The sequence below is a fragment of the Meleagris gallopavo genome, chromosome 1 (assembly GCF_905368555.1).
Source record: "Meleagris gallopavo chromosome 1, MGAL_WU_HG_1.1, whole genome shotgun sequence".
Classification (NCBI taxonomy): Eukaryota; Metazoa; Chordata; class Aves; order Galliformes; family Phasianidae; genus Meleagris; species Meleagris gallopavo.
Genome location: NC_139404.1, coordinates 158,523,639 through 158,551,024, shown reverse-complemented (window position 1 = coordinate 158,551,024; position 27,386 = coordinate 158,523,639). Strand labels below are relative to the sequence as shown.

At 40.2% G+C, this 27,386-nt stretch overlaps 1 long non-coding RNA gene across 1 annotated transcript in view; it reads left to right on the top strand.

The window, feature by feature from the left end:
• LOC146545747 (uncharacterized) overlaps nucleotides 1-23,030 on the top strand; it is a 50,174-nt gene extending 27,144 nt beyond the window's left edge. Inside the window, exon 3 of the long non-coding RNA XR_014881276.1 lies at nucleotides 22,923-23,030. This is a non-coding gene — a long non-coding RNA (uncharacterized LOC146545747). The remainder of the gene's footprint in view (nucleotides 1-22,922) is intronic.
• The last annotated feature ends 4,356 nt before the right edge of the window (nucleotides 23,031-27,386 follow it).

Genomic DNA, 27,386 nt, shown 5'->3' with positions numbered 1-27,386 from the left:
ACTTGATGTTCGTAAGGTTTGTTCCACCATCCCGAGTTCACAGCAGTACCTGACCAATTCATTATTGTCTGAATTTACTACTATCTGCTTTGGATGTTCAGTATACTGTTTAAATATATTACTTCAGTTTAAATGTCTTAGTTAAGTTGCCTCAAAAAGCTTAACTGGAAATAGAATCAAGTCTGAGTTTGTTCCATTATGTCTTACAATAAAAAAGTGTGATTTAATAGCCCACATTCCTGAAAACCACTGTTACATTTTTTTTTTCTAATAATATTAGAAATAAAATACTTTTTTTTCCATTGAAAATTTATCTCACATTATCACTCTCTTTCTTTGTGATCTGCCTGTGACCATGTTGAAGACCTGTGATCACAAGAGTCATGGGCTACAATGATTCAGTTTAGAGGATTAATTTTTCTCACTGCTTTTTTAGCATTTGTACTATAGAATTATTGAAGCTCATGTAGGGACATTTTTGGTTTAAAGTATCTTGTAACATCTTGATAAGTTTAATGGATAGCCCTGACCTTTAAATTATAACACATGTTCAATGAATCAGCAGAATAATAGGTCATCCAGAAAACATGAGTTGTACCTCCAATTTATATAAAGACCAAACACAACAAACTCACATCTGATCATTGATAAAATATTCTACACCATACAAATAAAACATTTGTTTATCCTATTAAAATGTCAAATATTATTAACTTGAAGAGGTCTCCAGCTAGACCTCCACACACATGCATGTTAATTTGTTGTGGTATAAAGGAAAACAAGAGAATATCACCAGTATCTTTTGACAGAAGTTCATACTGTCTCACATATTCTTACCTTTGGAGATATCAGTAACTGAACACATTTAACCATTTAGTTCCTTTAAAAGTCAGATACCTATGCAAGATATGCAGCCTTGCAAAATATGGTATTAATGTAAGCTAACAGAGGCAGTGTTGATCTAAAGAGTAGTTGAATAATAGGTGTACATGTACAGATATGAAAGGACAGAACCAAATTATGACCACAAAATATGTAAATTTTTATTTTCCTAAATAAATACCTCTCTCATTAACCACTTTGCCCAATATTTTACTGCTTATTACAACAGCATTGTGGGAAATCATGTAATGTATCAATAACATGTGCTGACAAATAGATAAGGTGATTTTGCACAGAACGTTTTGTGCAAAGTGAGGCTATGCTCTTCCAATAACAACAACAAGACAGTAAAAGTATGTAAAACCATCTCTGAGTGTTCAATTGTCCTTAGCCTAATTGCATGGAGAGATATTGATGAACTTCTATCATCTACTCTCTTGTGGGAGAAAAATATAATTTACGTTTAAACTGTAGAATTAAGGGAAATGTAAAATAGCAAGAATGAAAAATCTGGAAAGGATAGAAAAGAAAAGAGTAACTAAAGTTCCTTACCAGTATTTCCGGCACTATAAGGACAGTTATAAAAACATAGTGTTAGTGCTGAAAAATCTTATTTTGCAATTGCAAAATTGCAGTAGAAATGTTAAAAGATCCAATATTAAAACATTGCATTGTGCTATATCACATGTTCAAACTCATCTCCCCTCCCCAACCCCCAAATATATATCAAAATAGAACAATATAATTTCTTTTGAAAAGTTAAAGATTATGAGAAGCCATTTAGGGATATTATCTCACTGACATACTATGCATGACCTGTGCCTAAAAGGTTTTAGCCACCAAAAGTTTAATTCTTATATAACTCATAATCCCTATGAAGAGTATCTCTGAGAAGTAAAGGTAGTTTAAGTTGATCTTGAGAATGTCAGCCCTTTCCTAATTTTACACAGAGGAAATATTATTTGTCCTCAATACTATTGCAGAAGCACTGCTCTACACCATGAGAAAAGCAAAGATCATTTTTATAACCTTATACAACAATTGTACAACAGTGACTATGGAAATCTTCAAAGAGAGATTCAAACTTGACCTAAATTTCCCTAATTATGCTTTAAAAATCCTAACAGAAAAATTTCAGAGTTTTCTTATGGCCATGCATCTAACACATAACTTCTGTAGAGCATAAAATCATAAAATTTAAGTAAAATAAAACAGGTATCAGGTGAGGAGCTGGCCTTTGGAATTTATGGAAAAGAATAACAACAAAAAATCCTCAATATCTTTGCAGCAGTTATTTTTCAGATTTGAATTGCTAACATTCAGATACTCAGCACTTGATGTAACACCTGGAACTTCTGTAGAGTTTTTCATTTCAGACACATATCAATACATATATATAGAATAAGTCTTTTACCTCAGCTACATTTGCACTACAAGCAACTTTCAAACTGTATTGATCATAGCAGCCTTCTAATGTGGCAAGGGCATTATACATCATAGCTTTCCAATATTTTAGCTCAGCTGGTATTTTTAGCATGTGCAGAGTAGTGGTAAGCTTCAAATTGAACTTCAGTATTGAACAGATCTCTTACACCATGGTGATGGCATATAACTGCTGGTAAGTATATTTGTGCTTCACTTGTATTAAGTAAATTTTACTGTAGCAGAAAGATAGACTGTGGCTGCTACAATTCCTCTTCTGATTACATTAAAATGGAGTAAAGAAGACATTAACTTATCCAAGGTCAAGGTGAAGAAACAAAATATGTTTTTTTACCTCATCATTTGAGTTAGATGGTGATGAATGTTTTCCCTTCACGTAATGAAGTTGAGGCCGTTTGGCAGCACACCTATTTTTCCCCAGTCCCTGCTATCCTCTCTAGATTGCATCTGTGCCTACACTGAATGGTGAAGCAGAGATTAGTTAACAATCATGACAGGAATTGCAGAAGAATTGGCAGGAATTCTTAAGAGAATTGTAGTTTCATTTCCTGTCAACGGTTTACGGGCTGGTTCGGCCCGGTTCCGTGACTAGAAGGGCAGAGGGATCCGCGGATCCGCGCCCCCGGAAAAAGAAAGAAAATAAGGGACCCCGAAATAATTGAAAACAGTGGCAACAATCTGAGGTAAAACAAAGTAATTTACTAAATATGGTATCAACAGAATTTTATAAGGAGAGAGAATGTGAAATTGATGGTGGATCGGCCTTACCACAACGCTGAGATGAGAAGCGCAGGCAGAGAAGCGCAGGCGAGAAGCGCAGGCAGAGAAGCGCAAGCGAAGCAGCGCAGGCAGAGAAGCGCAAGCGAAGCAGCGCAGGCAGAGAAGAGAGCATCAGGTGACCTTGCCGGGAGTTATATCTCCTCGCTGACCGCAAAGCCCCCTGGGGAAACGTAGCTGCTCTTCTCCGCTGGACAGGCACCCGGAACTTGAGCATCAGCAGTCAAACCCCCAGTGCATTGCATGATGTTATGATGTGGAATACCGATAATGAAAAATCATGAAACCATGACATTCCACCCCTTATTCCACATCACTACATCATGGTTAATATAGACAAACAAAATATAAACACACGCACTAGGAATTACTGACTGCACTCCCTCAACATCAAGTTCCCTTGCGGTACACATTGAACATCCCCGTTTTCCTGCATCACCCACCAAGTGGACCCAGGTCCCTGGGCAAAAACAGTTCCACGAAGAGGTTTGTCCTTCTCAGAGGCTGGAATAACCCAAACTGCCTTTCCCAACATATTCTTTACATGTACAACAGGGACTTTATCTCCCTCTACGGTGTGTAGGGAGCTGGACTGGGTTGGACCACCACGATTGATAGATCCTCTGGTATTGACTAACCAGGTGGCTTCTGCCAAATGCTTCTCCCAGTGCTTAAATGTACCGCCTCCCATTGCTTTCAGCATAGTTTTTAACAACCCATTGTATCGTTCAATCTTACCTGAGGCCGGTGCATGGTAGGGAATATGGTAAATCCACTCAATACCATGACCTTTAGCCCAGGTACCTACAAGAGAATTTTTAAAATGAGTCCCATTATCTGACTCAATTCTTTCTGGGGTACCATGTCGCCACAGGACTTGTGTCTCAAGACCTAGTATGGTATTTCGGGCGGTAGCGTGGGGTACTGCATAGGTTTCAAGCCACCCAGTTGTTGCCTCCACCATGGTGAGCACATAACGCTTACCATTACGAGATCGTGGCAAGGTGATATAATCAACCTGCCATGCCTCCCCATATTTGTACTTTTGCCATCGCCCTTCCTCCCAGAGAGGTTTCATTCTCTTGGCTTGTTTAATTGTGGCACACGTGTCACAGTCGTGAATGATTTGCGCAATAGCATCCATAGTTAAATCCACCCCTCGGTCTCTAGCCCACTTATATGTCGCATCTCTCCCTTGATGGCCTGAGGTCTCATGGGCTCATCGGGCTAGAAATAATTCACCCTTGTTCTGCCAGTCCAGATCTATTTGGGCCACCTCAATTCTGGCAGCTCTGTCTACCTGATGGTTATTTTGCTGCTCTTCAGTAGCCCTATTCTTGGGCACATGGGCATCTACGTGACGCACCTTTATAACCATATTCTTTATTCGGGCAGCAATATCTTTCCACAGGTCAGCAGCCCAAATAGGTTTACCCTTTCTTTGCCAGTTGTTTTGCTCCCACTGCTGTAACCACCCCCATAGAGCATTTGCCACCATCCACGAGTCAGTGTAAACATAAAGCATTGGCCACCTCTCCCGTTCAGCAACATCCAAGGCCAGTTGGACAGCCTTTACCTCTGCAAATTGGCTCGATTCTCCTTTTCCTTCAGTGGCCTCTGCAACTTGTCGTGTGGGGCTCCACACAGCGGCTTTCCATCTGCGGTGTTTCCCCACAATACAACACGATCCATCTGTGAATAGGGCATATGTCTTCTCATTTTCGGGTAGTTCATTATATGGTGGGGCCTCTTTAGCACGTGATATCTCTTCTGCTGGCGGTGTTCCAAACTTTTTGCCTTCAGGCCAGTCCATGATCACCTCTAGGATTCCTGGACGGTTGAGATTCCCCATCCGCGCTCGCTGCGTAATCAGCGCAATCCACTTACTCCAAGTGGCATCAGTAGCATGATGGGTGGAGGGACCCTTTCCCTTGAACATCCAGTTCAGCACTGGCAGTCGAGGTGCCAGAAGGAGCTGTGTTTCTGTACCGATTACTTCGGAAGCAGCCCGAACCCCCTCATACGCGGCTAAGATCTCCTTCTCAGTTGGAGTGTAGCACTCTTCAGACCCTCTGTACGCCCGACTCCAGAATCCCAGGGGTCGGCCTCGGGTCTCTCCTGAGGCTCTTTGCCACAAACTCCAAGTGGGACCTTTCTCTCCAGCAGCAGTGTAGAGGATGTTCTTCGCATCCTGTTCCATCCGTACTGGCCCCAGGGCCACGGCACGGGCTATCTCTTGTTTAATCTGCTCAAAAGCCTGCTGCTGCTCAGAACCCCACATAAAATCATTCTTCTTCCGTGTCACCTGATAAAGGGGGCTTACAATGAGGCTGTAGTTTGGAACATGCATTCTCCAAAAACCCACTACACCCAGGAACGATTGTGTCTCTTTCTTATTAGTGGGTGGAGACATGGCACTGATTTTGTTGATCACATCTGTTGGGATGTGACGACGGCCATCTTGCCACTTTATACCTAGGAACTGAATTTCCTGGGCAGGCCCTTTCACTTTGCTTCGCTTAATAGCGAAACCAGCACGCAGAAGGATCTGGATTATTTGCTCTCCTTTCTCAAAAACTTCCTTTGCTGTGTTGCCCCACACGATGATGTCATCAATATACTGTAAGTGCTCAGGAGCACCTCCCTGTTCCAGTGCAGCTTGGATCAACCCATGGCAAATGGTTGGGCTATGTTTCCACCCCTGGGGCAAACGATTCCAGGTATACTGAATGCCCCTCCAGGTGAAAGCAAACTGTGGCCTAGATTCTTTGGTCAAAGGAATGGAGAAAAAGGCGTTAGCAATATCAATGGTGGCGTACCATTTGGCTGCCTTTGACTCCAATTCATATTGGAGTTCTAACATATCTGGCACAGCAGCACTCAATGGGGGTGTGACTTCATTCAGGCCACGGTAGTCCACCGTCAGCCTCCATTCTCCACTGGCTTTACGCACTGGCCATATGGGGCTGTTAAAAGGTGAGTGAGTCTTGCTAATCACTCCCTGATTCTCTAGTTGGTGAATCAGCTTCTGAATGGGGAGCAAGGAATCCCTGTTGGTGCGGTACTGCCGTCTGTGCACCGTTTTTGTAGCAATCGGTACTTGTTGCTCTTTCACTCGTAGCAACCCCACGGCAGATGGATCTTCTGACAGGCCAGGCAAAATAGACAACTGCTTAACACCTTCTGTGTCTACAGCAGCTATTCCAAAGGCCCATCGATACCCTTTGGGATCCTTAAAATATCCCCTTCTGAGGTAATCAATACCAAGTATGCATGGAGCCCCTGGGCCAGTCACAATAGGGTGCTTTTGCCAGTCTTTACCAGTGAGGCTGATTTCGGCCTCCAACATAGTCAGCTCTTGGGAACCTCCAGTCACCCCATGAATATAAATTGATTTTGTCCCTTGGTGACTCGAGGGCATTAGAGTGCACTGTGCACCAGTATCCACCAGGGCCTTATATTTTCGTGATTCTGATGTGCCAGGCCATCTAATCCACACAGTCCAATAAACTCTATTATCCCTTTCCCCCCCCTGGCTGGGGGCAGGGCCCCTCTATTTGTTACCTTCATTGTCTGCAGCAACTGGAGCAATCACCTTTTTGGAGAAGTTCACCTTGGTGGTTGATTTGTCTTGTAACTCTCTTACCCGTGCTTGAAGTACAGGAGTAGGTTGTTTATGCCACTCCTTCATATCTTCTCCATGGTCACGTAGGTAATGCCACAAGGCAAAACGTGATGTGGTCTTACTGTTGTCACTTGCTCGAGCAGGAGAACGTCTTCTTTTGATGGCTGAGACATTAGATGCCACCGGCTGGGAGGAAATCAAGTTGATGAGCCCCTCCAATAGGCTGTTTTGGGGATTCTGGTCCCCATTTGATGTATCCGTTACCTCCACGGATTTATCAGCTTCAGGCACGGTTGATAGTTTGTCTATTATATCTTCTTGTTTGTTCTCCATTCTGTCCAGCTTTTCAGCTACTTTTGTAATGGCTGAAACACAAGCTCGCAGAGGGCTTAAATGTAACTCAAAGTCTTGAAGTTTATTAACCAATTCACTTATAAGGGGTCTTCTTTCCCCTCTGCCATACATTGCCGCAAATGTGCTGGCGTACCTTTCTGGTGCGGTCTTTGTGAATGTACGCCACATGTTTGGTGTACACCTGACTCTCTCGGGATCATGCTCTTGGTCTGGCTCGTCAGGAATGAAATCGGGGCTATGTAGCATTTCCACCACAGCATATTCTCTTAAATAACAGATGCCTTCTTCCATATCAGCCCATTTCTTTTTCTCAGGCATCAGATCATCTTTGAAGGGGTATCTTTCTTTTACAGCTAACAACATCCGCTTCCAGAGGGTAAAGGCCTGGTTCTGGCATGTACTAATACCTCTGTCAATGGCTGAGTCCCTAGCAATGCCACCCAGTTGGCGAGCTTCTCTACTATCCAGCCACACACTGTTGGCCCCATTGTCCCAACATCGAAGTAACCAAGTGGCAATAGGCTCATTTGGGTGACGTGAAAAGTCTTTTCTCAGACTTCGAATTTCATTCATTTTCAGAGATCGATCAACAATAGTAACGATATCTTGCTCACCTCTTACTCTTTCGGGACTTCTTGTTGCCCTCATTGGCGCCGGTGACCGTGGTCTTACTGAGGGCCCCTCCCCTGGACTTAGGGGTGCTTCTTGTGGATCTTGGAGCCACTCCTCTGGACCTCTCTCCTCTTCTTTCTTCTCTTCTAACTGAGTCGAGATTCGTTTCATTTTCCGTCCTCTTACAGGGGCAAGTGACATCAATTGTGGTGCTTCTTGTAGTTGATCAGGTTGGTCAGTTCCAATGCTCTCATCCTCCAGTTCAGCTCGGAGCCTGTCTCGTTCGATTATGAGAGTATCTAGCTCAGATTGGAGGGTGTCTTGTTGAGATTGAAGACTGTTGAGTTTGGATTGCAGGGAGTCTCTCTCAATTCGGAGGGCATCTCTCTCAGATTGGAGGCTGTTTCTCTCGACCAGGAGACTCTCTCGCTCATTTTGCACTGTTTCCCTGAGACTCTCCTTTTCAATTTCACAAACTCTTTCCCTCTCCAGGATAGTATTGAATAAGGCCCGGTAAGCATTAGCCAGGCCCCAAATAATTTGGGCCTCCTCAGATCTTCCTGAGCCGCGACATTCCTGTCTCAAATATCTGTTTAAATTTTCAGGGTCTTTCAGGTGTTCTGGAGTAAAGTTCCATGACACCGAAGATTTCCATCTCTCTAAAGTCTCACCCAGGCCTCTCCACATTCCCTGCCACTCAGTATTTACTGGTTTTGGGGCAGACTTCCACAAAATATAATAAATACTAATAATAAGTGAAATGGTGAGCAGTACATTCACGGAGATTAATAACGTGATCAGGTGAGCATTGAAAATCCGCATAAAGAATTCAAAGGAGAGGCTGGAAACGTGCTTAAAAATCCCCAACCCTGTAAAATTAGCAGCTCCCTCTGGAATGGTATGCCACATAATATGCAGATGCCACATAGTTATTTCCATCCATGTTTTCAATTGGCTATATATACCTATTGCTCCATAGAGCAAAGTGGTGAACTTAATTAAGGCCCAGTATGTTTTTAGCATTAAGAAAGAAGAGACAGTGGCATGCAGCCCCTTAAAAGGCAGTTTCAGTAGAGAAAGCATTTTTTCTCTTTTTTTTTTTTCTTTTACAGAAACAAGATAGCAAGGCTCAAAGTTTACAAATATCCTAGAGTACTGGCCGTCCGCCTGGACTTTTCAAGGTCACGCTTTCAGACAGTACTGGTGAAACAGATAAACTTTCCCAATGAAGCTGTCTGAGAGCGGAGAGAGAGATTTGTTCAAAAAGCTAAAAAGCAACTGTTGCCCGCATTCTCCACCAAGAATGTCAACGGTTTACGGGCTGGTTCGGCCCGGTTCCGTGACTAGAAGGGCAGAGGGATCCGCGGATCCGCGCCCCCGGAAAAAGAAAGAAAATAAGGGACCCCGAAATAATTGAAAACAGTGGCAACAATCTGAGGTAAAACAAAGTAATTTACTAAATATGGTATCAACAGAATTTTATAAGGAGAGAGAATGTGAAATTGATGGTGGATCGGCCTTACCACAACGCTGAGATGAGAAGCGCAGGCAGAGAAGCGCAGGCGAGAAGCGCAGGCAGAGAAGCGCAAGCGAAGCAGCGCAGGCAGAGAAGAGCAAGCGAAGCAGCGCAGGCAGAGAAGAGAGCATCAGGTGACCTTGCCGGGAGTTATATCTCCTCGCTGACCGCAAAGCCCCCTGGGGAAACGTAGCTGCTCTTCTCCGCTGGACAGGCACCCGGAACTTGAGCATCAGCAGTCAAACCCCCAGTGCATTGCATGATGTTATGATGTGGAATACCGATAATGAAAAATCATGAAACCATGACATTTCCTAAAACCTTCTTTCCTTCTGTCAGTAACCAAAGATACAAAAGCAGAGTAACTGGCCAATTATCCTCTTTAAATAAGGATAATCTTGTTCTAGAGTTACATACTGATAATAGTTTAATTCTCCATCCTGAATATGATGCATAACAAATTTAAAAACCAGTGGTTATATATTATTTTAGGGCTGCTTCATGGGTAGTAGTTTCTGCTTGGATAGATGATGTGTTGTTTGCCAATTTCTGTTAGACTCAGTGATTCTATGTCCATGCATTGTCTCATGTTAGTAGATCTTAGTACTATGATATAGTAAGGTTTGGTGCTAAAAGCTGGTAAGTGGAGTGAAAGAGAAAAACAGAAAAAACTACAGTAGTAGTAGAGAGAGGTAAACAAAATGATATGTAGAAAGACATTTAATTATTTCTCTCTCTAAAAATACTGTAATGATGAATAAAGTGCTATTATAAGACATTAGAATCATAGAATCATAGAATGGTATGGGTTGAAAAGGACCACAATGATCATTATGTTTCAAACCCCCTGCTGTGTGCAGGGTTGTCAACTACTAGACCAGGCTGCCCAGAGTCACATCCAGTCTGACCTTGAATGCATCCAAGGATTGGGCACCCACAACCTCCTCGGGCAACCTGTTCTAGTGCTTCACCACCTGCTGTGTGAAAAACTTCCTCCTAATATTTAACCTAAACCTCCCCTATCTCAGTTTAAGACCATTCATCCTTGTGCTATCACTATCCACCATCGTAAACAGCTGTTCCCCTTCCTGTTTATATGCTTCCTTCAAATATTGGAAGGTCGCAATGAGGTCTCCCCAGAGCCTTCTCTTCTTCAAGCTAAACAAGCCCAGTTCCCTCAACCTTTCCTCATAGGAGAGGTGCTCCAACCCTCTGATCATCTTAGTGGCCCTCCTCTGGACCCACTCCAAGATCTCCATGTCCTTCCTGTACTGGGGGCCCCAGGCGTGGATACAGTACTCCAGATGGGGCCTCACAAGAACTGAGTAGAGAGGGACAGTCACTGCCCTCTCCTTGCTGGCCACCCCTTTTTTAAAACAACCCAGAGCACAGTTGGCCTTCCGGGCTGCAAGCGCACACTGCTGGCTCATGTCCAGCTTCTCATCCACCAGGACCCCCAAGTCCTTCTCCACAGGGCTACACTTGAGGAGATCTTCCAGTTTGTATAAGTACAAGATTGCTCCATGACCCAGTCATGAGTGATATTCCCCAGGGGTTGGTGCTGGGGCCTGTCCTGTTCAGGATCTTTAGTGATGATCTGGATGAGAGCATTGAGCGCACTCTCAGTAAATTTGTAGATGACACCAAATTGGTTGGAAGTATCGATCTGCCTGGGGATAGTGAGGCCCTACAAGGGGATCTGGACAGGCTGGATAGCTGGGCTGAAGCCAATGGGATAAGATTCAACAAGACTATATGCCTGGTCCTGCACTTTAGCCACAACAACCCCAGGCAGTGCTACAGGCTTGGGGCAGACTGGAAGACTGTGTAGAGGAGATGGACCTGGGGGTATCGATTGATGCTTGGCTGAACATGAGCCAGCAGTGTGCCCAGGTGGGCAAGAAGGCCAATTACATCCAGGCTTGCATCAGAAACAGTGTTGCCAGCAGGAATAGGGAAGTGATTGTCCCCCTGTACTCAGCTCTGGTGAGGCTGTACCTCAAGTACTGTGTCCAGTTTTGGGCCCCTCACTGCAAGAAAGACATTGAGGCCTTGGAGCGGGTTCAAAAAAGGGCAATAAAGCTGGTGAGGGGTCTGGAGCGCAGGCCCTATGAGGAGCGGCTGAAGGAGCTGGGATTGTTCAGTCTGGAGAAGAGGAGGCTCAGGGGAGACCTTATTGCTTTCTATAACTACCTGAAGTGAGGTTGTAGGTAGCTGGGGGCCTCTTCTCTTGTGAAACTAGTGATAGGACTAGAGGGAATGGCTTCAAGCTGTGCCAGGGGAGATTCAGGCTGTACGTTAGGAAATACTACTCCTGTGAAAGAGTGATCAGGCACTGGAATGGGCTGCCCAGGGAGGTGGTGGAGTCACCGAACCTGGAGGTGTTGAAGGAACATTTGGACATTGTGTTGAAGGATATGGGTTAGTGATAGGTGGATGGTTGGACTGGATGATCTTGTAGGTCTTTTCCAACCTTGGTGATTCAGTGATTATGTGACCCAAATGCAGCACTTGGCCTTGTTGAACCTCATTAGGTTTTCATGGGCCCACTTCTCCAGCATGTCCAGGTCCCTCTGGATAACTTCTCTTCCTTCCAGTGTATCGACTGCACTGCTCAGCTTGGTGTCATCAACAAACTTGCTGAGGGTGCACTCAATGCTATCGTCTGTTTCATTGATGAAGATGCTGAATAGCACCAGTCCCAAGACCGACTTCTGAGGGACACCTCACGTGATCAGTCTCCACCCTGACACAGAACCACTGATCAGAGCCCTTTGGCTGATTCCAGCCAGCCTATTCCTTATGCATCAAACAGTTTCATCCTTCAGATCCACACCTCTCCAATTTAGAGAGAAGGATGTGGTGAGGGACCATGTCAAAGGCTTTACCAGGTAGATGACATTCACCATCCTTCCCCTATACACTGAGAACGTCACTCCATGATAGAAGGCCACCAGATTGGTCATGCAAGATCTGCCCTTGGTGAAGCCATGCTGGCTGTCTCAAATCACCTCTTTGTCCCATATGTGCCTTAACATAGCTTCTAGGAGGATCTGCTCCATGATCTTCCCAGGCACCGAGGTGAGGCTCACCTGCCTGTAGTTCCCCAGGTTTTCCTTTCTCCCTTTCTTAAAAAATGGGAGTACTGTTTCCCTTTTTCCAGTCACTGGGGACTTCACCAGACAGCCATGATTTTTCAAATATGATGGAGAGTGGCTCAGCAACCACATTTGCCATCTCTCTCAGAACCCTAGGATGTATATCATCTAGCCCCATGGACTTATACACGTTCAGTTTCATGAGGAGGACTCAGACTTGTTCCACTGTTACAGTGAGACAGTAACCACTCCCCACACCCTCACCTAGAGGCTCATGGTCCTGGCAGACACGGGAAGCCTGACCACCCGTGAAGGCTGAGGCAAAGCACTCATTGAGTACCTCAGCTTTTTCTATGCCTGAGGAAGCCAGCTCCCCATTACCTTTCATCAGAACTGGAACACTCTCCTCGGCCTGTCTCTTCCTGCCTATGTACCTGTAGAACGCCTTCTTGTTATCTTTCACATCCCTCACCAAGTTCAGCTCCATCTGTGCCTTGGCTTTCCTAATCCTATCTCTACACACATGGACAACAGCATTGTACTCCTCCCAGTCCACACAACCCTGCTTCCACTTTCTGTACATTTCCCTCTTTTTTTTTCAGTTTAAACTGCAGGTCCTTTCACAGACATGATGGTCGCCGGCATCTGTCTCGCTCCAATTTATGGGAGGGAGATGAGGTTCTTTTAATATCTGTATGCCAGGCGTGAGATTAAGAAACAACGGTTCATATGTTAGTCCAACCAGTTTATTATAAATCCTAATCAGGGAGACGGGGAAGGAAAGGAGGGCGATAGAAAAGATAGGAAAGAAGCAAGAATTGCGTAAAGCAGGGATAGTCACCACCAAGATCCAGCAGCGATCCCGCTGCACGACGTTTCGAAGGTCCGAGGCAGAAGCAGCAGGGGGAGAGAGAGCAGCAGCGTGGCCGGCCTTGGGCAGCAAGCAGGTAGCAGGAGGAAGTCACGGAGCCAATCCAGGAGGAAGCAAGACACAGGTAGCAGGTCCAGGAGAGTTTGTCAGCATGCAGGCATTCTGTAGTGAGGAATCTGATGGCAGACACCTTTGTTTTTCTTCAGCATCATGGTAGAGTGCAGAGCAAGTCCAGGAGGGAGAGAGGCAGGTCGTGAGGCTTCTCATGGCAGAAACCTCTTCTTCTCCATGAGGAATCTCTTGCCAGAAAAACCCTAAACCTCATGATTGTAGGTCCCCATTTTATCCTTCTTCTTTTTCTGCCCACGTGACATCCCTGGGTGCTTGAGCACCCATGTGAGTACCCCCTGAGATGGCTGTCTTCCTCAAGATAAGCCCACACAAAAGACCACTTCACAGCTGCAGCTTATCTCTCTTGTTGCCCCTGGCCTTGTCCATCTGTGTCCCTCAGACAAAGGATTTCACAACCTTTGCCCAGGACTTGTCCATCAAAGTTCTCCAGACAAAGGGTCTCTCAACCCCTGCCCAAGTCTTGCCTGGACTTGTTCATCTGTGTCTGCAGCAAGCTTTGAGATGATGATGTAAAAGAATAATATCTTACAGCAACCCCTGCTCAACTTCTTCCTCTGGGGGACAGAGAGCCGTTGTGCTCTCAGAAGGATATCTTTAAAATTGCTGCCAGCTCTGTTCTGTGCCCATGTCCTTAAAGACAGTTTCCCAGGGGACCCTACTCAGCAGTTCCTTGAGCAGCCAGAAGTTTGCACTCCTAAAGCACAGGGTCCTAGCTCTGCTTTTCGCCAGGCCTTCATTCTTCAAGATCACAAACTCCAACAAGGCATGGTTACTACAGCCCAGGCTACCTGCAATCTTAACCTGTCTAACACTATCCTCTGCATTAGTGAGCACCAGGTACAGTAAGGCTTCACCTCAGGTTGGTTCATCTACAACCTGGGCCAGGATGTTGTCCTCAACAGACTCCATGAATGTCCTGGATTGTCTGCCACTATCCCAGCAGATATTCGGACGGTTAAAATCCCTCATCAGGACAAGAGCCTGTGAGCACGACACCTCCTACAGCTGACACAAGAAGGCCTCGTTAACATCCTCCTCCTGATCAGGTGACCTGTAGCAGACCCCAACCACTACATGCCCTTTACTGGACCGATCCTTGATTTTTACCCACAAGCTGTTGACCTGATCATGGCTGTTTCTCAGACACAGCTCTTCGCAATCTATTCACTTCCTAACATAGAGGGCAACTCCGCCCCTCTCTTACCCTGTCTATCCCTTTTGAAAAGCCTGTAGTCCTCAATCAGGGTATTCCAATCATGGGATTCATCCCACCATGTTTCTGTGATAGCAATTAGGTCATACTTTCCCAATTGCACCATGGTCTATAGCTCCTCCTGTTTATTTCCCATGCTGCGCGCATTGGTATAGAGGCACTTCAGCTTAGCTATTGGCCTTGTTGCCTTCTCGGAGGAGCCCTCCCTAGTACCTCCAGGACAAGTCTGGGGTTTTCCCTTACTGCCTCCAAGGTGACAGCATACTCGTGCACTTCTCTGTCACCTAGTACACGCCCTTCCCCCATCATATCTAGTTAATTTCCATTTCTCACTATCATTTAACTTACAGAGATATTTATTGTTATACTCTGATTATTTGAAGACATTTTCCTAACTGTTATGACTTTAGCATTAATTTCTAAAATTATCTAGAAACCATTTTTGAAGGCTTTTTTTTTTAATATGAGCTTTTTTAGTTGTTAGAATTTTGATTATTTTGTTTGTTTTTTTTTTTTTTTTGTATTTGCACAAGTGATGTTTTTTAATGCTCTTATTTTATTTAATGTAATTGATTTCTAAATTATTTTCATCCAACGTATTGGAACTTCTAGACTCCTAAATCATCTGACATATGTGAATAAGTCACACCGCATGTCAAAAATGCTACAGTTATACACATGACATTCACACATATTTACTACTTGAGCTTCTGATTTTCTGAGTACTTGAAAAAACAATCCTTTCAAAACACTATACTCTTAAGGTCTATCTCCATGAAATGGAATTCTTCATAGTCATGTCAAAAATTTTGTTCTTACCACTAAGTCTCACAGAGTTATTGGAAACCATTCTGTGGAAGTTCTTCACTATCCAAAGGAGAGTTTCTCATGATATAAAGAGGCTGACTGATTTTTTATATTGTTCTAATGCCAATACCCCATACCTATTTCATCTCTGTTAACAAAAATGGGGAGTTCAAAACATCACAGCTTTGCAACTTCTTTAAATGTTCTTTTCATGTCTTGGGTATATCTTTACTTCAAAAAAGTACATAGTTTGTATCTGAAGTACATTTCCCCCTCCCTTACTCCACTCCTATTTATTTATTTTGGTGACAAATTATATTGGTCTTGCTTTTTTTTCTCCTTTTCTCTTAATGGAAAAATTTATCAGAGTAAAGTACATTCCTGCATTGATTTGATAGCATATTATATGTTCTTGTCCATTTCCTTCAATTTTGACAAACTATTGCTTTCTTTACCCTTCTTTTGCAGTCAAATAATTCAGTGAATATTCAGTTTACTGCTCTGTGATCATTTACAGTGGTCTCAAATGCTAAACAACAGACCAAATGATTCTTCTCATAGTATGTTGTCATCTGTAAGAGTTTTCCATTTAAAAAGTAATGTCTGTTGATTCATCTGTCATTTTTCAGTTGGCAATGCAGAAACTCAGAGAATCACAACACTAAACAGAATCTCAATGGATGCTTTCCTTCTCTGTCAGGAAACAAGAATAGAGGTATTGGCACAAAACAAATTCAATACTCGTAACACATTTACTTACCACAGTCCTCAAATCATTTTGGAAACAAATCAAAACAACTTTATCTGATATACGTTGATTTATTTATATTAGTTGTTCCTCCCCTAGGCTATTCCTCTTTTTTTGTTAAAACAACAGTTCTGTAGTCATAAAAATGCACAAAATAATCTGAGACGATGTCTCTATTTTTATATTAATATAAATACATAATCCCTTCTTTTGTTCCTGCTGATCATTTGACTGTAGAACCGTCTCTGCTGACTTTTTTTTTTTTCTTTTCAGTAGTTTTCATATAATCTGAAATACAGGACACTTAAGCAGTAATTTGGCATATATTTAAGCCTGTATTATCATTAAAAAACAAACATTTCTTTCACCTGAGTTCCTCTTTGGACTTTTACTGTTGTGTACAGATAGCATTTGGGCAGTCTCTTGAATGGAATAATTTTTTTTTTTTTTTTTTTTTTCTGCTCTGACATGAAGGAGTGGTATGTTTTGCTCTTCATCGGATCTATCTCTGACTGAGTTGACTGACAAGGTAACTACGTGTGGTATTGCAGCAGCATAGGAACAGAATAAAAGGCCAAAGGAAGGGATTATGGCACCTATCTCTATAGAAGCAGTCTCCAACTAGCAGTGCATGAAACTGCATCACAAGTATAAGTGTAAAGTAGAGGGTCATTAAATGCCAGTGACCTTCTTTTCAAAATGAGGAAACGATAGATGAAGATCTCGAAGATCTGGGCGAGTTAAATTTTATAGGTCAAAAAATCTCTTCATAAGGAGAAGAACTTAGGGATGCTGGTTTTGTGGTTGACTAAGAAAGACAAATAAAGAAATGGCACAGATGCTGAAAAGGCAGCAGAACTGCTTAGAGCAGCTTTCTCTGCATTAAAAAAAAAAGAAGATAGAAACTGGTGAGTTCAAGAAAAGGACATATGAAAATCAGAAAGAATGCTGACAGAAGATTTTGAAGCCAAGGCAGATAATGACATGTGAATATTCCTTATTTCATACTATGCTTATTGCATTTGGACTGTTATAAAAAATGATTTTTCTATGAAATTTTCATCTTATCTTTCAATTTTATTTTATTCCTTAAGTAGGCTTATAAACCAGAGAATCTGTGAATGGGATAGTGGGGCACTTATGAAAGGATATAACTGAGTTATTATCTGAAAGTGCTGAAGATGGGGTAAAGTATATGGAATTGATCAAGGGCTAGTTACCTTTTTCTGAAAGTCTCTGTTCAGAAAGTATACCTGATGCAGGCTTCAAGGCCAGGATAATGAAAGTCAAGGAAAGTTTGAAAAGTATGTTACACAGATCAAGAGAAATTTAAAAACAATGCGTTGAATTTTGGTACCTTAGAGGGATAAACTGAAACATATCAAGGTCATTTACAGCTTATTTTTCAAATAACTTAAAACAGCTCACTGTTGCTAACTACATCAGTTCCATGGGGTTCGATTATTTCACAGATTTCCTTCTCCTTAGTGCTTTAATCATAATCTTTTTCTGTTCCTATTTTAAATTTTATGGAAGAAATCATTTTGCTCTGATAAGTAGCTAAAAAGACGTAAAAAATCAAGATCCTGTATTGTCTCATTCATTTAACTCAAAGACTGTCTGTAGCTTATCTTGTGACCAAACAACAAAATACCATGTTGCAATGTCATGTTGCGATATTGTGCAGCCTTGTTTAGTCACTAACTGATGAATATTAATAGTTAAGATCACAGCTCTATTGCTGCAGCTATCTGCAACTCTTCATTGTCATTCATTAATGTGCTGAAGTCTTAAAAGAAAAATAAGGGTATTTATATGCTAAATTTGACCAAGTATCAGTGATCAGACATTTTCAGACCAAGCATTTTAAGTTTCCTACCACAGAAAATTTGCAGCAGTGCTGAAATTGACATGCTCATGTTTGCAAATAAAAGCTACATTTAGAAACTATCTAGCAATAATTATGCTTGCTTGATTTTTATCTGACGGAAGGAAAATATCCCATCTATCCCATCAAAGCAGTGGCTTTTTTTTTTTTTTTTTCACTCAGGAGATTTGAGATGTAAAAACCAATGAATTAAGTAGTGGTACTGTTGAGAAACTGCAAAAAAAAATCAGTCCAGCTGTAATTTACATGCAACCTAAGATAGAGAGGAGAGGAGATACTTCAACATCTTAAAAGAGCCCAAAAGCTAGAGGTCAGGAGCAAACTTTGTTTGTTTGTTTGTTTGTTTCATTTTTCCCCAGAAGTTGAAAAAAGAGATAATAGGTTTTCTGTAATTGTCCTGTTAGTCATATTAAACAGAACGTAAGATATATCTGCAGTATTTGTTTCTCAATGTAGAGGAAAGATGTGTTTCTTAAAAATTACATTCAACAGATTAGAGGGAGGGTGGGGGGGCAGAAGAAAATTTCATATATTTGTCCATATTGAGGCACAGATAGAAATGCTAACACATAATACCTCCATTTTCTTTGAACAAGACAATTGTGACTGTGGCTATTTTGCTCCAGAAAATACAGTCATGGAAATTTATTAAAAGATATTTCTTTGATATCTGATTTTTATGTGACCAGTAAAATGAGTTCTTGTGTATTTAATTTAAATAGGAAATTACAGATATGTCTGAAAAAGCAGTTATCTGTAGCTGGGAATTACTTTGACAGAATATTAAGATAGATGTAGATATCTATAAAACCACCAGATGTTCCTTTGTCCTTCATCAGTATCAATTTTTTGCTGACCTGTTCAAAATATGCCTGGGTACCTCTTCCTGTCATTTTTCTCTATGAACACCTTCTGAAATTAATTTATGTGGAATTCCTTTGGAATCCTAGTCAGATTTGAATCCTGTTCTACAGGTAGAAAAAGAAAAAGAAAAAGAAAAAGAAAAAGAAAAAGAAAAAGAAAAAGAAAAAGAAAAAGAAAAAGAAAAAGAAAAAGAAAAAGAAAAAGAGATTGAATCTGTTTACTTTTAGCTTTTTACAGATTCCGAGTCATGTCAGTATGTTCTCATTACTGCTTATTCTTCAAAGATGTTTATAAAAATTACATCCCTATGTAGCTTATCATGCTTCCATTTTCTATCTGATTCAATACAGGCTGCATTTCAGTAGTTTAGAATCCACTGGAAATCACGTGCAGTACAGAAAGAATGAGAATGAGAAATATGTTCCCCTTGGAATATGGATATGGGACTTACATATGTAACATATCTCTGTTTTTGTGTACTCTGGATCTCCAGAAAAAGATCTTCATCATCACTGACAGGTTCACCTCTAAGATGTCTATGAGTAATATACATTGTCATTTGAATAACTGTCTTGTGAAGTCTGAATTCTAACCTATGCAGTTTTTTCACTTTCAGTAAGAGAAATCAAAAGAAACGTCTCCTGTAGAGCTGGGAAAACTCATTCAATGTTTCATAAAACAGAAACTTGTTCTTTAGCAAATGGTGATAAATGTTCGTATATGTGAAATTAGTCATATATTAAATTGGTCAGTTTGCCTTGTTAATACAAACATATCTGATTTCAACAATGCAGCATTATGGTTTAACTCCAGTAGACAGATCAGCACCACACAACCATTCACTCATTCTTCTCACCAGGTGTCGTGGGTGAGAAAATTGGAAAGGTAAAAGTGCAAGAATTCATGGGTTAAGACAAAGATATCATAATAGGTGAAGCAAAAGCTGCACATACAAGCAAAACAAACCAAGGAATTAATTTGCTAGTTTCCATTGGCAAACAGATATTCATCCACATCTAGAAAATCAGGGCTTATCGTGCATAATTCTTTAATGGGAACTCCATCATCCAAACATGCCTCTCATTCCTCCTTCTTTACCCTAGTTTTTATTTCTGATCATGATGTCATAGAGTGTGGAATATCTCTTTGTTCAATTTTGGTCAGATGTTGGCTCTGTCCCCTCCCACCCAGCCTTCTTACTGTTAGGGCAGTACAAGAAGTAGTAAAGACCTTGGCTCTATTTAAGCACTGCTTTGTAACAACTGAAAATATCACATTTTTCATTAAAAAGTCCCAAACACAACATCATACAAGATTCTATGAAGAAAATTGACTCCATCCCATCCAAAACCATGACTGACTAGGCTCCACAGGGAGGTGGTTGAGTCACCATCCCTGAATGTGTCTAAAAACCATTTGGATGTGGTGCTCAGAGACATGATTTAGTGGATGGTTGTTAGGGTAGTACAGTTAGGTTGCTGTTAGACTTGATGATATTTAAGATAAAATAAACATCCAATGCCTATCAAACATATCAAACACAGAATATAATTTTTTTTTTTTTTTTTTTTTTTGAGTGAAAAACACCTATTGTCTATCTATTTTGTCATACTCATTTGTCTAGAAGCTGGAACTGTATAGAGTATATGCCAGAGCGCTTCCGTCTAAAGCAATACTCAGGAATAACTGCCTTCTTTGAGTCATGGGAAGGTTAATAGCATCTCTGTCCATTATCAGATACAGTCTATTTAATATATTTATCGAATGAAATATTTCATTCAAGTTAAAGATCTTAGTCACAATATGGTTCTGTATGCAAGCTCAGCAGTTTGCATGGCTTGATGTTTGCCAAACAGTTTATAAAAGCTCCCTTGCATACTGCCAGAGATTATGAGACAGTACCCTTGACTGATAGTTCATCTTCTGATACTGTTGTCAGCTTTCCTATCACACTGTGTAGTCCATGATCATCTGTTTTAGATACCCAATACCAAACATGAGAAATAGTTAGGGAGGTGAGGTACGTGGACTGTTACTCAAAGACCAGAAGAAAATGTCAGGTAGATATGATTTTTACTTTAATAGAGGCAGTAAATAAGTTCTGAGGTCAATAAAACTCTTAAGTTCTAGGTTTTTAAAAGTAGGTGAAAATTCATTCTTTTTCATTTCTGTACATTAGATAGAGTGAGTCAGAGCGGAGAGTTTATAGTTTTTATTGCATGGTAAAACCTTACTCTAACTTTTCCATTAAAGAGATTGCTCTGTATTCCACATGGAGTAACTTCAGTAATGCATTGTTTTGTGTATAGAATAAAAAGAAACAAATTAGTGCTTTTAACTTTCCTTTAAAGTTTCTTCCCTAGAGCCAGCAATTGCTCCTACAGTATTTCAAATGAATCTTTTATTAAAGTTTTATAACACAGGGGTTTTTTTGTTTTTGTTTTTGTTTTTTTTTCAGCTTTGATTGTACAAAAGATACTGAAGTGCTTTCCAAAGTACCTTTACAGGTCATTTGAATCCAGCTTCATATTTTGTCCAAACATTGTTTTGACCCAGTCAAAATACCAATGAGTATTTTTTCAGTGACATTTTTCTGAATTCCAAAACTTCAGTTTGTCTACTGATTAAATGTCAAAATCTTTTTAAAGTCATAATAAGATTACTAATCTTGAGTATGTTGGTAATTTACCCATAATTCCCAAACCATTAAGTACAAAATAGATAGACAATAGGTGTTTTTCACTCAAAAAAATAAAATTAAATTTTTATATTCTGTGTTTGATATGTTTGATAAGCATTGGATGTTTATTTTATCTGACTTGAATCTTATTCCCTGCTTGCAAAAGGCAACAGGAAGATTCACACATCAGTTCCATCTTACTTTTATTTACTTTGTTACCCAAGAGTGTCCTCTTAGACTTTATTTTCTTTCATCTAAGTGAAAAATTGTAATTAAGCAATTAGATCTTCATTTTGTATAATGATCAAAACTGTCTCTTTAAGAAACAGATTTCATATATTGTTGGATTTAAGCTTTGTTCTTTTTCATGTTACACACATCAGTTGTTTTTAATTGAAACTAGTGTTACAGTACAGCCACTGAGAAAGTCAGTGTTTTTTAAAAAGCCCAGATTTCACTTATATATTTTCAGTTGTTTCAGTTTAGTGAGTATTCTATTTACACATATGCTCGGATAGAATAAGATGACCCAACTTCTTCCACTGAAAACCTTTGCTTTTACCTATTTAGTTTATACTCTCTTGAAAGATTGCTTTCCTGCCCTCTTTTTTTTTTTTTTTTTTTTTTTTTTTCCTGCTTTACAGGTAAAAATAGTTTTTAAACACAAGTGTTTTCCAACTTTTCCGTACAGTTTAATAGTGTATCCAATATTCAAATGTAGCTCAGATTTCACTGATAAGAGACAGCTATTTAATTTCCTTCTTACACTTCAAAGGAGTGCTGTGAACTTGGAAATTATTAGGTGCATGCACGTAAATCCATTGCTTGTAATTTCCTCTAATGCCCATCAGAAGGTGATCTGTTTAAAAATAATCTCTATTTGTATTTTGATATCTTTCTTCTCCCAGGCGGCTTCTCTATTTTCTAGACTATTGCTTGTTTCACACATTCCTTTCATCACAAATTTATATAGCTGATAGAACATTTTCTATTCAACTCAGGAACTGCAAGCTTTAGATCTTTGCAGGCAGAATTTTAACACAAAAGAAAGTGGCCATATTCTGAAATGGAATAAATACTAAGGAAGATGGTGCATTTAGGCTGTAAAATTCTTTTCCATTTTCCAGCAGAGTGTGAGAAGATAAGGAATTTTTCTGTATATAATAACTCATGTCACTGTGTCATATGAGATAACCAAAGCCACTGTTACATGCCTTGCATACATTTTGCCTGCCCTTTAGGGTATGTCTTCCACCACCTGAGAATGTAAACCAGCTCACTTCCAAATGGTTAATTATTACCAGTATTTGTCTTCAACTTTTCCCAGTAGGAATTTACAGATAACTACAAATGTTAGGTTTCCCTGAAAATTTAATCTCTAAAACTATAGGAGAATATTTTTTATTTTCCAGTGCCTAAGGGAGGATACCTCCTTGAATAGGGACGCCTCTCAAGTTTACACTTGCACAGAAATACACTTGCACCTTGACTTCCAGATGCCTTGCTGATACAGATCCTTGGTAAGTGTTGAATTCTTTGTTTTAGGCTTTGTTAGCCTCACTAAGATCACATCTTAGATTGGTTGTAAGCTTTGTTACCTTCACTAAGATTATGTCTTAGACTTATTGTGCATATATAATCACTTAGAAATAGACTAAGTCTGGGGGTAGGACTAGGATTCAGTCACCCCTAGGCTCCTTACCTCTGTGATTTAAGGAGTTTTGAAAGCAAGAGAGTCCACTCTGAACCTAGTGACTCAATAAGAGTGTCTCTTATGGAGTTGTGTTTACCATTTAAGTAGTAAATAAGTGTACCCAGCTATCTTGAAACTTGATGTTTCTTTCTGGATCTGTTAAATCTCTACATTATATCAATATTATGTTAATAAATACATTGTAGCTCCTCTCTTATGACTGCAGTATAGAGTAATTTTTTTCCATCTGCTAGTCCAGGTTCCGACATAAGCAGAATAGGAGATAATCAAGTTAATTACATACAGAAAGTGAACAAAAACTCAAAATCTACAGACTATTGATACACAAGATGTCTTGAATGTAATATTCAGAAATGTGCTAACTTCTACATATACAAAATCAAATACAGAACAGAGGGAGATGTAAGGTGCGAGGGGACAAATCAATCAAGAGTCTTTATCTGGAAAGTTAAGGATCATAAGTAGTAAAAAGGCATAGTTACAAAAAATTGCTATTAACTTCACTCAAACTGACAAGAGTAATAGCCAGGAAGTTCAAAATGAATGTAGGCAGGTCATTAAGAGAAAAAATAATGAACAGAGAATTAAAGGTAAATTAAAGGTGACTTTAATATATAATTTCCCATTTAAAATTCTTAGAAAGAAGCCAGAAAAAATATTTGAGGTTCTGTGTTAAGAAAAAGAATTAATACCAAAACTCTTGAATACTAACTGAAAGCTCAAAATATAAGTTGAATTATTTCATAAGGAATTTTTCAGATCTATTGAAAATAAGGGAAAAAAAAAAAAAAAAGGAAATTTGATTTGAAATACTAGTATTGCTATTTTCTTTAAATATGTAATAAGTCATTGAAAATCTTTATTTTTCTGAATCAAAACCAGATTTGGAACTGCTTTGTTCTATGTTATTTTCTTAACCATTGGGATTTTGGGTGTGCTGGAATGATTATTCCTTCCTTCCTTCCTTCCTTCCTTCCTTCCTTCCTTCCTTCCTTCCTTCCTTCCTTCCTTCCTTTCTCTTTTTGTTTTTAAATACTTATATTCTGATCCAATCTCCCCCAAATAGTATTTTTTGCATTGATATTCTTGTTTTGCTGTAGATCACTATTTTCTTTTGAATTTTATAAGTAATTTATCTGAGATATAAAACAACAACAACAAAAAAAGCAAGTACATCTCAAATATGACAACTGCTATTTCTGTGAAGTCATACAGTCTTATCTTACTAGATGAGAAAAGAAATATAAACCAGATTTTTATAAAAATTCTTTGACGTGAAACAATTTGAAATTTGATATTAGTGTATCCCAATAAAGAAGAACTTGGGCAAAAATGTCAGGAGGCCTGTATGGATGAATAGGGAGCGTCTGGATCAACTGAATACAAAAAGAATATCTATAGTGGGTTGAAGAAAGGACAGACAAGCGGAGAGGAATTGGGACATTGGGATATTTTCTGAGCCACAAGTCAAGAAGGCTAAAGCCCAGATAGAATTTAATCTGGCCAAGGACATCAAAGAACACAAGGACCACAAGGACCACAAGAAAAGTTTCTACAAATACCTCAAGAGAAAACACAAAAGGGAGACCAGACAAAATGTGAGACCTCTCCTGAAGAAATAGAAGGTCTAGTTACCTAAGGCAGTGGGGAAAAAAAAAAAAAAAAAAAAAAAAAAACCACAAGGTACCAAATGCTTTCTTTGCCTCAGTAATTATCATTAAGATTGGTCTTTAGGAATCCCAGATCTCATAGGCCAGGCTGAAAGAAGGATGTACCCTTGATGGAAGAGGATTAGGTCAGGAAATACTTGAGCTAACAGGACATTCATCAAGTCCATGGGCCCTGATGGTATGTGTCCTTAGAGAACTAGCAGTTGTGATTGCATTTTTTTTTTTTTTTTTTTCCTCTATTATTACAACCGGGGGATGTCCCTGCAAACTGTAATGTAATTCCTATCTTCAAGAAGGGCAAGAAGGAAGATTCAGGGAACTACAGGCCAGTCAGCCACACCTCAATCCTTGGGAAGATGACAGAACACCTAATCCTGGAAACCACTTCCAGGCACATTAAGGGGGAGAAATTCATCAGGATTTATCAAAGGCAAGCTGTCCAAGCTGATAAGCTTCCATAATGAAATGGCCGGCCTGATGAATACTGGGAGAGGCAGAAGATATTGTCTTCCTGGATTTCAAGAAGGCCTTTGGACCAGCTCCTGTAAAATATTCATAAAGCAGTTGTTTGTGAGCACAGAAAGTGAAATAGATTACAAACTGGCAAAATAGCTGGTCTCAAATGGTATTGGTCAGTGGTGCAAAATTTACTTGGATTAACAAGTGTAGCAACCCCACGAGTCAATACAGTGGCCAATCTGTTTAATATTTTCATTAATAGTTTGAACAATGGAGCAGAGGATGACACAAAGCTGAGGGCAGTGACTGACTCAAGAGAGGACTACACAGCCAGAAAGTGCGGGTCCTGGCTAGGTTGGGGAGGTGAACTGACAGCGCTGTCATCAAGCTCAGCCAGAAGAAGTGGAGAGACCTGTGTGTTGGAGGTGGCAGAACCTGTGGGTGCTGAGGGCCACCCACATGGAAAGTACCTCTTCAGAAATGGATTTAGGAGTCCTGGTAGACACCCAGTTGAATTTGAGTTAGCAATGGTCCCTTGTCACTAAGAAGGCTAATGGTATTGTTACTTCTTTAGACAAAATATAATCAGCAATTCCTGAGGGGTGATCCTTTTCCTCTACCCAGTAATGGTGAGGCTCCACTTGGAGTACCAAGTCCAATTCCAGGCTATGCAGTGCAAGTTAGATGTAGGCATACTGGAAAGATTCCAGTGGAGGGCCATCAAGATGATCAAGGGACTTGGAGCACCTCTCCTATGAGGAGAAGCTGAGAGGACTGCTCAGCTTAGAGAAGACGATGCTAAGGGGGGATCTTATATTTAAAAAATAAAATATATATGTACCTCAATGGAGGATGCAATGAAGATAGAGCCATGCTCTATCTCAGGGATTCCTATTGCCATAAAATTAGGCAGTGGGCACAAACTGGAACGTAGGACATTCTGTCTAAACATCAGGAAGCACTTCTTTACTATGTGAATGATGTAGCACTGGAACAGATTAACTGGAGAGGTTGTAGATTCTGTATCCCTGGAGATCTTCAAATGCCATCTGGACATGACGTGCTCTGGGTTTCCCTGCCTAAGCATCAAGTGACCCACAGAGTTCCCTTTTCACCTCAACCATGCTGTGATTCTGTGTGGTATCAGTATAGAATCTTTTTCTCTTGCATTGTTATTAGTCTTATGAGAGTGTAAAGTGCCACACTAGGCATTGTTTTCTACATTCTTAATAAGTATATGCTTATTTTAATGTAAAAGGGGAAAAAGTGCCTTAATAATTGATCCATCACATCTGCATCCTACAACGTCATCGTGCATTACTTCTGTCAGAGGATATATCCTTTGTTTAGGATATCCTTTGTTTCAGAATGAAAATAGTAGTGAAATAAAGAGTTAGATGTGATTCAGACATTCTTACTGATACCAGTTGTGCTATCAGCTGGCATGGAAATAAAAATAATTCTCTGTGACACTTAGTTGGATCACAAGTTATAACTCAGTAAAGTAGGTAGACTTTAGATACTGCCTGATGCTCATTTTAAAATGCATCATAGTAAATGGTGTATTTTTCTGCAGTTAAAAAAAGCACTTATAAAATCTACATTTTGTACTAAACTTAAATTAATATGTACTTTGAACTGTAATACTGGCATAAGTTTCATATGCTCAGCATTTAAACAGAGCTTTAATAGAAACAGTGCTGTGAAATTGCAGTAGATTTATTTCATTGGACAAAATTAAGTCTAACAAAAACACTAGAATCACTGTAATGTGTGGAGGGGGTATATTTTATTTTTTTTTAAACAGTGTAGCTAAAGCAGACATACATATACTTAGTTAGAGGACCCTTTACTGTATATACATGGATACTTGTCACTGCCTATAACCTAAAGGTGCACTTAAAATGCAAACAGAAATAATTCAGTTTCCATTAATTTACAGTACGAGCCATTTGAATTTCATGAGCATTCCTATTCTGCATTCGCTGACTTCAGAGGGAACAGAAGCAAGCACTAGTTCTACTCATCTCGAC